Source organism: Tiliqua scincoides, chromosome 12 (assembly GCF_035046505.1).
Source record: "Tiliqua scincoides isolate rTilSci1 chromosome 12, rTilSci1.hap2, whole genome shotgun sequence".
NCBI lineage: Eukaryota > Metazoa > Chordata > Lepidosauria > Squamata > Scincidae > Tiliqua > Tiliqua scincoides.
The window spans coordinates 2,797,550-2,807,941 of record NC_089832.1 but is presented as its reverse complement, the minus strand read 5'-3'; the positions used below and the strand labels follow the sequence as shown (position 1 = coordinate 2,807,941).

Below are 10,392 nucleotides of genomic sequence, written 5' to 3'. Positions count from 1 at the left end.
TTTTACAAGTGCCGCCGCCTAAGGAGGTACGTGGGGTGGCGGCAAGAAACAGGGCCTTCTCAGTAGTGGCACCAACGTTATGGAACTCCCTTCCCCTTGACTTAAGAATGGCTCCCTCTCTTGAGACTTTTCGGCGAGGCCTGAAGACCCTTTTATTCAAACAAGCCTTCTGAGTTCATGGCCTTTTTAACATCTTTTTTTACATCTTTTAGTATTTTTACAGGCCTGATTTCTTTATGATCTGCTGCTTTACCCTCCTTTTACCTGACTTTTTATCTGACAGCATACGAGGCATTGATATTCCTTGATTGTCCTCTCTTCCTCTCCCTTCCCCCTGACAGCCTCTTCTCTGCACCAAGCCAAATTTGGCTAATGTAAAATTTACACACATAATTATGGCTTCACACGGACACTTCTCTCCACCCACCCCCAGTATTAAATAACTATTATAAAGAAGCTAAAACGTATAGATGGGGCGTTCTGCATTTTTTTTACCCGGAGACGTCTTGTAATGCTTTCTGAAAAGGTCACGCTGAGCGATTGTGCTTCCAGCTCTCAGACCATTCATTTCCACCACAGTAATTACTTAACGTTGATTTCTTTTTTTTTATTATTTGACTTCATTTTGGAATATTGCTTTCTTGGAGAGATTAAATAATGCAGCAGCATCGCCAGGCAGAATGTGTAATCGGGCTTGTCAGGGCAGGCTGTGCCTGTGGAAGATCTGTGGCCAGGAAGAAGGGACCCCAAGAGGTCAACCAGACGACCTGGCAGCGTGATGTCAACAAGAAGGCCAGGCAGAAAGGTGTACACACCTCCCCAACCACTAGGGGAGCTGCAAGCAGGTATCCCATGTAGCAGAAATAGGTAAGCCTGATGCTTATGGAGGACATGAACTGTTATAGTGAGGCTGTCGTGTGTCCAGTTGGGAATGGGATGAGATCTCCTTTCTACCCTGGCCATTGTAATCCAGTTCTTCTCCCTCCCACTCCATGTCTCCTACAGCAGCAACAGGGAGGAGAAAAAGAATGTGGGCACTCTCTCTCTCTCTCTCTCTCTCTCTCTCTCTCTCTCTCTCTCTCTCTCGCTTCATACACCACCTAGCTCAAGTAACCCTGGGACATGCAGCTTTCCCAAGAGCTCCTTTGGATGTTGCAAGCACCAGACCAAGGACATAAAGCTGGCACTCAGATGACAAGCAACAGCTAAATATCCAAAGAGCATAAGAAGAGCCTTGCTGGATCAGGCCAAAGGCCCATCCAGTTTCCTGTATCTCGCAGTGGCCCACCAGATCCCTCAGGGAGCACACAAGACAAAATAAGACACCTTCATCCTGTGACTACTCCCTTGCCCCTGGCCTTCTGAGGTAGCCTATCTCTAAAACCAGGAGGCTGCACAAACCCATCACGGCTTGCCATCACCACATCCTGTGGCAAGGAGTTCCACAGACTAATTACGCGCTGGGTAAAGAAATATATATTTTTTTTTTAATTGAAGAGGACACAGTAAATCGGAAACCCAGCATCTCCCTATCTGCTCAGGGACACTTGATAAAGTGCTGCCTCTCTCCAGCCCAACTTTCGTCGGTGGCATTTGAATATTTATAGAATGAGCTCAACAATTTAATGGGAAGAAATAAAGGTTTATGTGCTTAATTATCACCTTGGTGCTCAAATTTCTGGCAAGCTGTCTGTAGGCAGCCGTAAGCCTGTCTCTTTGGCCTCCTCCTTTCAAAGACAGGCTGCCAGAAAGAGTTGGTGTGAACGTCCGTGTTGGCAGCGACGGGGATCTTGGAAGCTCCTGCAAGGGAGAGTTGGAGAAGCAGATTGCCAGGGGCCACCAGGTGAGAAGAGCTGCTGGAGGTGAGGTCAGCTGGGGCTCCGTGACGGTCAGGTCCGGGTTCTGCAAGGTCTGGCAAGTCCACCCAAGGAGGTCCTCCAAAACTGGCAGGAGTTGAGATCCACAACAGTAAACAAAGATCAGAGAGGCCTGAGGCAGTTGTGGAGGTCTATCACACTGCCCCAGTGGTCAGGGTTGTTGTTGTGTCATCACTTCTGGGTTCTCCTCAGAGGAGGGAGGGAGCCTCCACACCAGAAGGAACAGGGGGCACGAAACTACCAGCACCTCCTCTGAAACTAGGGCAGAGCCTGGGGGGCAATCATACACCTCCCCTTGGTGCTGTGTCTGGGGCAGATCAACCTCAGGTTCTACCATAGTTGTGCCTCTGGAAGCAGAAGCTCCGGCTTCTGAGACATGTACATTAATTGGGCTTCACACATTTGGGGGGCATTTATTCAGGATGCATCTCAAGGTCACAGTGCTCTTGTTGTGCCCATCTCTCCTTAATGGGATGTGTCTCCAGTATGTGTCAGGCGGAGGCGGGAGGCCGCTGTCTTCTTCCCACGCAGCCCCTGCGTAACAGAGACAACTGGTTGTTGCTTCCTCTTCTCATTGACTTCTCTTCGCCCAGCCGGTATTTATTGCGGTCTGCCTTAGCAAGGAGAATCCTATTCTCCGGCCCGTTCCCTTAAATCCATCCCTGGCTATTGATGGTTCTCCAGCTCATTGTGTTCCACTGGTCTTTGTGGATGTTAAAAGAAAATGGTTTCAGTCAATATTCCAAGGCCACTGAGCAACTGCTAATGAAAAATGACCTTTTCTTTCTGGTCCGACTTTGAGCCGTGAAATAGATGTTCTGTTTGAGGCATTCTGCAGCCGCCCATTGTGCTTTGATGCCCACATCGCTGTGGCTGCAAAGGGAATGAGAGTGTGGGTCATCCCAAAGCACTCACTGGATCAATAAGGCTGCTCTCTCTCTCTCTCTCTCTCTCTCTCTCTCTCTCTCTCTCTTCCTTGCCTGGCCTTTTTCTTTCTTTCTTTTTTAGAGGGTCCAAATACATAATCTTCTTGAAGGAGGTTGTGCAAATGGCAAAAAGACCTGATGCCCTTCAGGAGCATAGGGAGGAGGGAGAGATCGACTCCTTGCCAGTCCATATCTATTTCCAGGGATCCCAGCTCCTCCTGGTTGGCAACCTTCAGTCTCGAAAGACCATGGTATAAGCCTACAGCACCTGGTATGCCCCGGCGGACTCCCATCCAAGTACTAACCAGGCCTGACCCTGCTTAGCTTCCGAGATCATGGTATAAGCCTACAGCACCCGGTATTCCCAGGCGGTCTCCCATCCAAGTACTATCCAGGCCTGACTCTGCTTAGCTTCCGAGATCATGGTATAAGCCTACAGCACCCGGTATTCCCAGGCGGTCTCCCATCCAAGTACTATCCAGGCCTGACTCTGCTTAGCTTCCGAGATCATGGTATAAGCCTACAGCACCCGGTATTCCCAGGCGGTCTCCCATCCAGGTACTGACCAGGCCTGACCCTGCTTAGCTTCCGAGATCATGGTCTAAGCCTACAGCACCTGCTATTCCCAGGCGGTCTCCCATCCAAGTACTATCCAGGCCTGACTCTGCTTAGCTTCCGAGATCATGGTATAAGCCTACAGCACCCGGTATTCCCAGGCGCTCTCCCATCCAAGTACTGACCAGGCCTGACCCTGCTTAGCTTCTGAGATCAGACGAGATTGGGCGTGTGCAGGGTAATGACTATGGGTTTTGTGGGCAAGGGGGAAGGGGACAGTGGGAACAGCGAGGAGATGCGTAGAAGGGTCCGTAGGCCAAAGTGTGGCTACCAGCCATTGGCCACCTTGGACCGAGTGTTAGCAGATGGGGCTACAGGTTGGTGGTTTAACCACAAGCAGTCCAGTGAGTGGTCAGGTATTTTGGTGGCCCACAGCAATAGCTTGAGGGACTCCCCACCACCATAAGAGTGCCAGAGGGAGTGAGCCACATCCTGAAGTATCACCATTGGTTGTCACATGGGATTGGCTCTCCAAGATGAGCCTGGAGGAGTCTGGTCTGCAATATGAACATCAGCCTTCGAACGATCAACACATTCCCCCCTCTAGCCTCGCTAGTGATGATGCTGAGATTTGTTTTTTCTGGCTCAGAAATGAGAATCTCGCAGTGAGGCCTCCAGAGTTATTCTCCTGTTCAAATTGCAATCCCAGCAGAGTCCTTCTTGCTTGCTTCCAGGCCTCATCCCAGCCCTGGCAGCAGGATAATGGAGAACATCAAAAGAGCCCCACTGGATCAGGGTAAGAACACACCTATTCCAACCTCTTGTATCTCACAGTGGCCCACTTGTGGACCCCACTGACTACTGTTATCTCCACTTAAAACATTTCTTGTTAGAAACATAGGAAGGCTGGAGTTCGGAGAACACACACAACACATTCCATGGGAGAGGACCAAAACTATCATCTTCAGAATAAGGAGTCCTCTCCAGTGCCTGAAACTCTCGATCAGGGGTGTCAAATTTGTTTCATACAGTGGGCTAAACAGCATTTATGATGCCTGCAGAGTGCTGGATGTGATGTCATTAAGCAGGAAGTGATGTCATTAAGCAGGTAATGACCAGAAATAGGCGGCTTTTCACTTAGAAACTTGGCTGCAAATGACAGAAGAGAAAATACACAAATCTTGATCATATTTTCAAGGTATGGGCTAGCCCAGTTATCACACAGGTCACCCTTTCATCACCCCATCATCACCTTTTCATCACCCCATCATGATGCAAATGTATCCAGAAGTCTGTGTTGCAGTCCCTTGCTACCTCTTAGGTCTGCCGATCGCTCCCCCTCAGCCGAGTGAAATTTCCCTTTATTTTAAAGGACATTTTCCCTGCAAATGACAGCCTTAAAACAGAATTCCTGTGTCTGAAGGACAGCCTGTGATCCAGTCCATTGACTCCTGATTTCATTTAAACTGCAATTCATTATTTTCTTCCTGTGCTCATTCAAGAATCCATTGTTCATTACTTTTTCATCACTCTATGATTGGAACAATTTGTATCTGTCGCCTGTACATTGGCTAGATAATGAAATAATCATTTGTGCATCTACAACAGCATTTTACATTTATTTTTCACACCGCAATTCACTCCATTGGGTCATTTTATCACTCCGGAGCAAACTGTGGTCTTGTTTTAGCATTTAGTCGTCAGTAACACTTTGCAGCTGCCTGTCTGAGGACCATGACTGCACCTCACCAGACCTTTGCCATGGACTGTCGGCCGATCTACCCTCTACAGAAAGCAGGGAGCGTCTGCTCAAAATAAGCTTGAATGGATGGGGACTGTGATGGGCTAAAGAGCATCCCTGAGGTCAATGGGGAGGCGATGTTGACTTGAATACATTCTGGAGAAGGCTTTGGGATGCCACACTGACGAATGTCTGAATGGGTCAGAGCTAAAAGCCACATAACACTGGCCCCAGGGCCTCCCTTAGGAGCTGCAGGGCCCAACTGCAAACATTTTTTGCGGGCCCCAAGCTCCATAGCCAAGGTCCATAGAATCACAGAGATATCAACAAAATTTATTATGGACTTGATGGCTGTATGACAGAATGGAAAGCAATCCAAAAGGGTGCTTAAAAAGTGCACATGAGTTAATGGACCATGTGGATCTAAGCGCATTTTCATCCAAAACCGCATACGTGGAAGCCTATAAGTCAACAAACAAAATGTGCCGATCACTTTGAAAAGTAAACGTTTCCAAACCGCTTTCAAACAAGGGGTGATTGCAAAATGACTCAGTAAAAATTTTAAATTTAATTTCTACGCTAGCATGTGGGGTGCTTAGGCATGGAGCCCAATTAGGAGCAATTGATCCAATGGTCTTTAAGCTGGCCCTGATTGCCTCCCATGACCCCTTTCACTTTCACACAGTTAAAGGTCTTTTAAAATCCTCCTTCCCAGTTAAGAACAGCAGCAGAGCTTTTCACAGGCCTCTAATTATCACAGAATACAAGAGCTGGAAGTTACCTTGGAGGTCATCTAGTCCAACCTATAGCTCAGCCCAGGCCACTAGAGCATCCCTGAACAGATGGACCTCCAACCTCTGCTTGAAAATCTCCAGCAGCAAAGGAGAGCCCACAACCATATATGCTGCATATCAGCTGCACACTCCTCTTTCCTGTGACTTAGTCAACACTCAGGAGGACTCCTACAGAGCATCTCTTGTTGTGTACACTGGGAAGGAGAGGCTTTGCAGCGGTCCTACCCTATCTGGGGCATCTGTGTAGGCCCTGATCCTGGAAGTACTTCCTTGGGTTCTCCTCAGGAGCAGAGTTTGTGGGGCGGGGCTGTAGCTAGGGGGGGCCAGGGGGACTCCCCCCCCCAGCTAGCAGTTTGCCCCCTTTAGCATTTTTTCCAAACCTGCCCTCTTTATCTAATCTGGTGTCAGTTGGGGGTGATTTGAAGCCCTTTTTGCAACATTTTTGGTGCACAGGAAGGAAGATGCTTCTGGCAGGGATTGGGGAGGAGAGAGAGAGTGCATGCCTGTAGAGTGAGTAGAACAGGGTCCTGGGGGGTTCCTTGGAAGTTATGACCTCTGGTCACCCTGTCCCCATCCAGAGCACATGGAGAGCGGGGCTGGTCAAGAGCAGCTACAAGGAGGTTGGGAGAGATTTCTCCTTGTACTGGCTGGGGGAAGGGAGGGGGCTATTTCTTCTATGTGGAACATGCTAATTACTATAATGGTACTGCTGTGGGGAGACAGGGAGAAATGTTTCTGTTTGGAGAAATCCTGGGGGCAGGTTCTTGCCTTTCAGATGTACTTTTAAAATGAATGGCTGCTGCTTGGGGGCTGGGGAGACCCTTTTTCTGGTGGGAGAAAACATGGAATGTTTGAGCTAAAGAGAACCAAGTACTTGAGTGTGGGAAAGGTTCTAAGCAGGGGCAGATCTGGGGGAGGCAATGGGTGCATACCCCCCCCCAACTGTCCTGCCAGCAGGGAAGGGCGCCCACCAGGATGGAGAGCAAAATCAGGTGTCAGGGGAACACCCACTGGGTGGGTGTCAAGGAGGTTGGCTGGAATGGGAGCCCAGGTCTACCCACCCAGCAAAGAGCCACAGAGGCTTTAAGCTCAATCAGGAGCCCAGGTCTATCTAAATAGGTAGACCTGGGCTCTAAATCCAGGCAGGAGCCCAGGTCTACCCACCCAGCAAATAGCCACAGAGGCCTGAGGGGGACCTGATTGAGACATATAAAATTATGCAAGGGATGGCTAGAGAGATGTTCTTTTCCATCTCACACAACACCAGAACCAGGGGCATCCACTAAAAATGAGTGTTGGGAGAGTTAGGATGGACAAAAGAAAATATTTCTTTACCCAGCATGTAGTCTGTGGAACTCGTTGCCACAGGAAGTGGTGATGGCAACTTACTTAGATGCCTTTAAGAGGGGATTGGACAAATTTCTGGAGGAAAGTCCATCACAGGTTTCAAGTCATGATAGGTATGTGCAAGCTCCTGATTTTAGAAGTAGGCTACCTCAATGCCAGATGCATGAGAGGACACCAGGATGCAGGTTGTGTCTTGCTATCTTTTGTGCTCCCTGAAGGATTTGGTGGGCCACTGTGAGATACAGGAAGCTGGACTAGATGGGCCGTTGGCCTGATTCAGCAGGGCTCTTCTTATGTAGGCTATAAGCTCAATCAGGAGCCCAGGTCTACCCAAGCAGGTAGACCTGGGCTCAAAGTCCAGGTGGGAACCCAGACCCAGGTCTGCCTGCCCAGCAAATGTCCACAGAAGCGATAAGCCCAGGTTGGCTACCGGCTACCTGCCTGGTTGACCTGGGCTCTGAAGGTAGTGCTCATGGCCCCCTTCCAAATACAGACACTGGATCCACCCCTGGTTCTAAGGAGATTCAACTCAGAAAGCTGGGAGGATTCAGCTCAATCGGGTAGATTCAGTAAATTCAAATCTTCTGTACTTTGCTTTTTAAAAGTAATGAATATTGTAAAAAAAAAAACCAGTGTTCCAACTGCATTACTGTATTTGACTAGCATATCTTTCCTCTTGCTTTGTAAAGTAAATAAATTTTATTTTAACATGTGTCAATCAAGCAGCAATGTGTGATCGACAAATGTTATATAGGTGCTAGATAGGCGCTATATAGCATTATATAGGTGCTAGATAGGTGCCATATAGGTGCTAAATAGGCGCTATATAGATGTTAGGCATTATATAGGCACTAGATAGATGCTAGATAGGTGTTAGACACTATATATTATTATTATTATTATTATTATTATTATTATTATTATTATTATTAACAGTATACCGCTTTTCAACAAAGTTCACAGAGCAGTTTACTGAAAAAAATCAAATAACTAATGGCTCCCTGTCCCAAAAGGGCTCACAGTCTAAAAAGATGCAAAAGAACACCAGCAGACAGCCACTAGAACAGACAGTGCTGGGGTGAGGTGGGCCAGTTACTCTCCCCCAGCTTAAAAAAGAGGAGCACCCACTTGAAAAAGTGCCTCTTACCCAATTAGCAGTGGTTAAACATATAGGCGCTATATAGGCGCTATATAGGCATTATGTAGGCACTAGATAGGCGCTAAATAGGTGCTATATAGGTGTTATGTAGGCGTTATATAGGTGTTAAGTAGGTGTTATGTAGGTGTTAGATAGGTGCTAGATAGGTGTTAAACAGGCGCTAGATAGGCGTTAGACAGGCGCTAGATAGGTGTTTTTAGGTGTTCAGGCGTTCTATAGGTGCTAGATAGGTGTTAAATAGGTGTTATGTAGGTGTTAGGTGCTAAATAGGCACTATATAGGTGCTAGATAGGTGTTAAATAGGTGTTAGATAGGTGCTAGATAAGTGTTAGGTAGTCATTAAATAGGTTTTGTGTAGATGTTAGATAGGCGCTAGATAGGCACTAAATAGGTGCTATACAGGTACTAGATAGGCGCTAGATAGGTGTTAGGCATTATATAGGCGCTAGATAGGCATTATATAGGTGTCAGATAGGTGTTAAATAGGTGTTAGGTAGGTGCTAGATAGGTGCTATATAGGTGTCAGATAGGCGCTAGAAAGGCGCCAGATAGGCGCTATATAGGCACTATGTAGGTGTTAAATAGACACTATGTAGGTGTTAGATAGGTGTTAAATAGGTGTTATGTAGGCACTAGATAGGCGCTAGATAGGTGTTAAATAGGTGTTGTGGAGGTGTTATGTGCTAGATAGGCACCATATAGGTGCTAGATATGTGTTTAGGCACTGTATAGGTGTCAGATAGGTGCTAGATAGGTGCTATATAGGTGTTAAATAGGCACTATATAGGTGTTAAATAGGTGTTATGTAGGTGTTAGATAGGTGCTATATAGGTACTAGATAGGTGCTATATAGGTGCTGGATAGGTATATTGGTGTTAGATAAGTGCTATATAGGTGCTAGATAGGTGTTGCATAGGTACTAGATAGGCATTATATAGGTGTTAGATAGGTGCTCTATAGGTTTTAGATAGGCGCTAGATAGGTGTTAAATAGGCACTTTCAATTCAAATAAATACTACCTGCATCACAGTGATATGTTTTAGTTTTGCAGGGTTGTAGGCCTGTGTATTGCACTGGTGCGTAAATGAAAGGATATGTTGCATGTTATTTCTATGTAGGCAATGCATTTTACACGGCATGCAGAGATGCATTTATTTTATGCAAATTATTGTTACATGGCTTTACAGATAATGAATGCATCTTTCAAAAAAACGCCACATTATTTTCTCTTCGTTAAATTTGGGGGAGTTACGGGTCTTTGATTACGGGTTCCTCCATACTTATCCTTTCATTTTGCCCACCAGTATAGATATCTGACATCATTGCCCCCCTTGAAAAAATAGTCGCCCCCCCACCTCTAGAATCCTGGCTACAGGCCTGTTGTGGGGTCAGAGATCTCTGGCTCCCTGGTGAATGCTTCTTCTTATAAATGGTTGCTTCCATCCAGATTTGCTCTTGGTGTCCAGGGTGGAAGCCCCATGGATCATGGAGGGAGCCCAGGCATGTGAGAAATGCTCAAATCCCTGAAATCAGTGGGATTTAAGGGCGGGGTGTCCCTCATACTGCTGGTCCCTGAGTCTCCACAAGGGGAACCCAAATTCTCCTGTTCCCAGCAGATACTGGAGTCCATTCCTCTTCTAAGTAAGTCCCATTCATCTCAGGCTCCAGCAGCCACTATCCCTAACCTCTTTCAGTAGGCATTGCAAGTCTTTGCAGCCATATGGACTAGAAACTTGTTTGGGATTTTTCCCCCTTAAAAAAAAGAGCAGAGATTTTTTTTCTATGCATCTGTGGCATCCTAGCGCAAGCACAAGCGTAGGGGTCCACTGGCCCCAGTTAGGTTGCGATGAAAGCAAAACCAACAGCCCAGCAGGAGCAGATGATTATGACATCAAGTGGGTAAGAAGGCAGCGCTTGATCGGAGAGCTCATTTGCTTCTGTAAATCTATTTCTACCCAATTAGTTAAAATGGCACCTTACGTGATGTTCTCCA

General features: G+C 47.0%; 1 pseudogene; it reads right to left on the bottom strand.

The window, feature by feature from the left end:
* Positions 1-3,494: 3,494 nt before the first annotated feature.
* Positions 3,495-3,611, bottom strand: LOC136663472 (5S ribosomal RNA; annotated as a pseudogene).
* Positions 3,612-10,392: the final 6,781 nt, after the last annotated feature.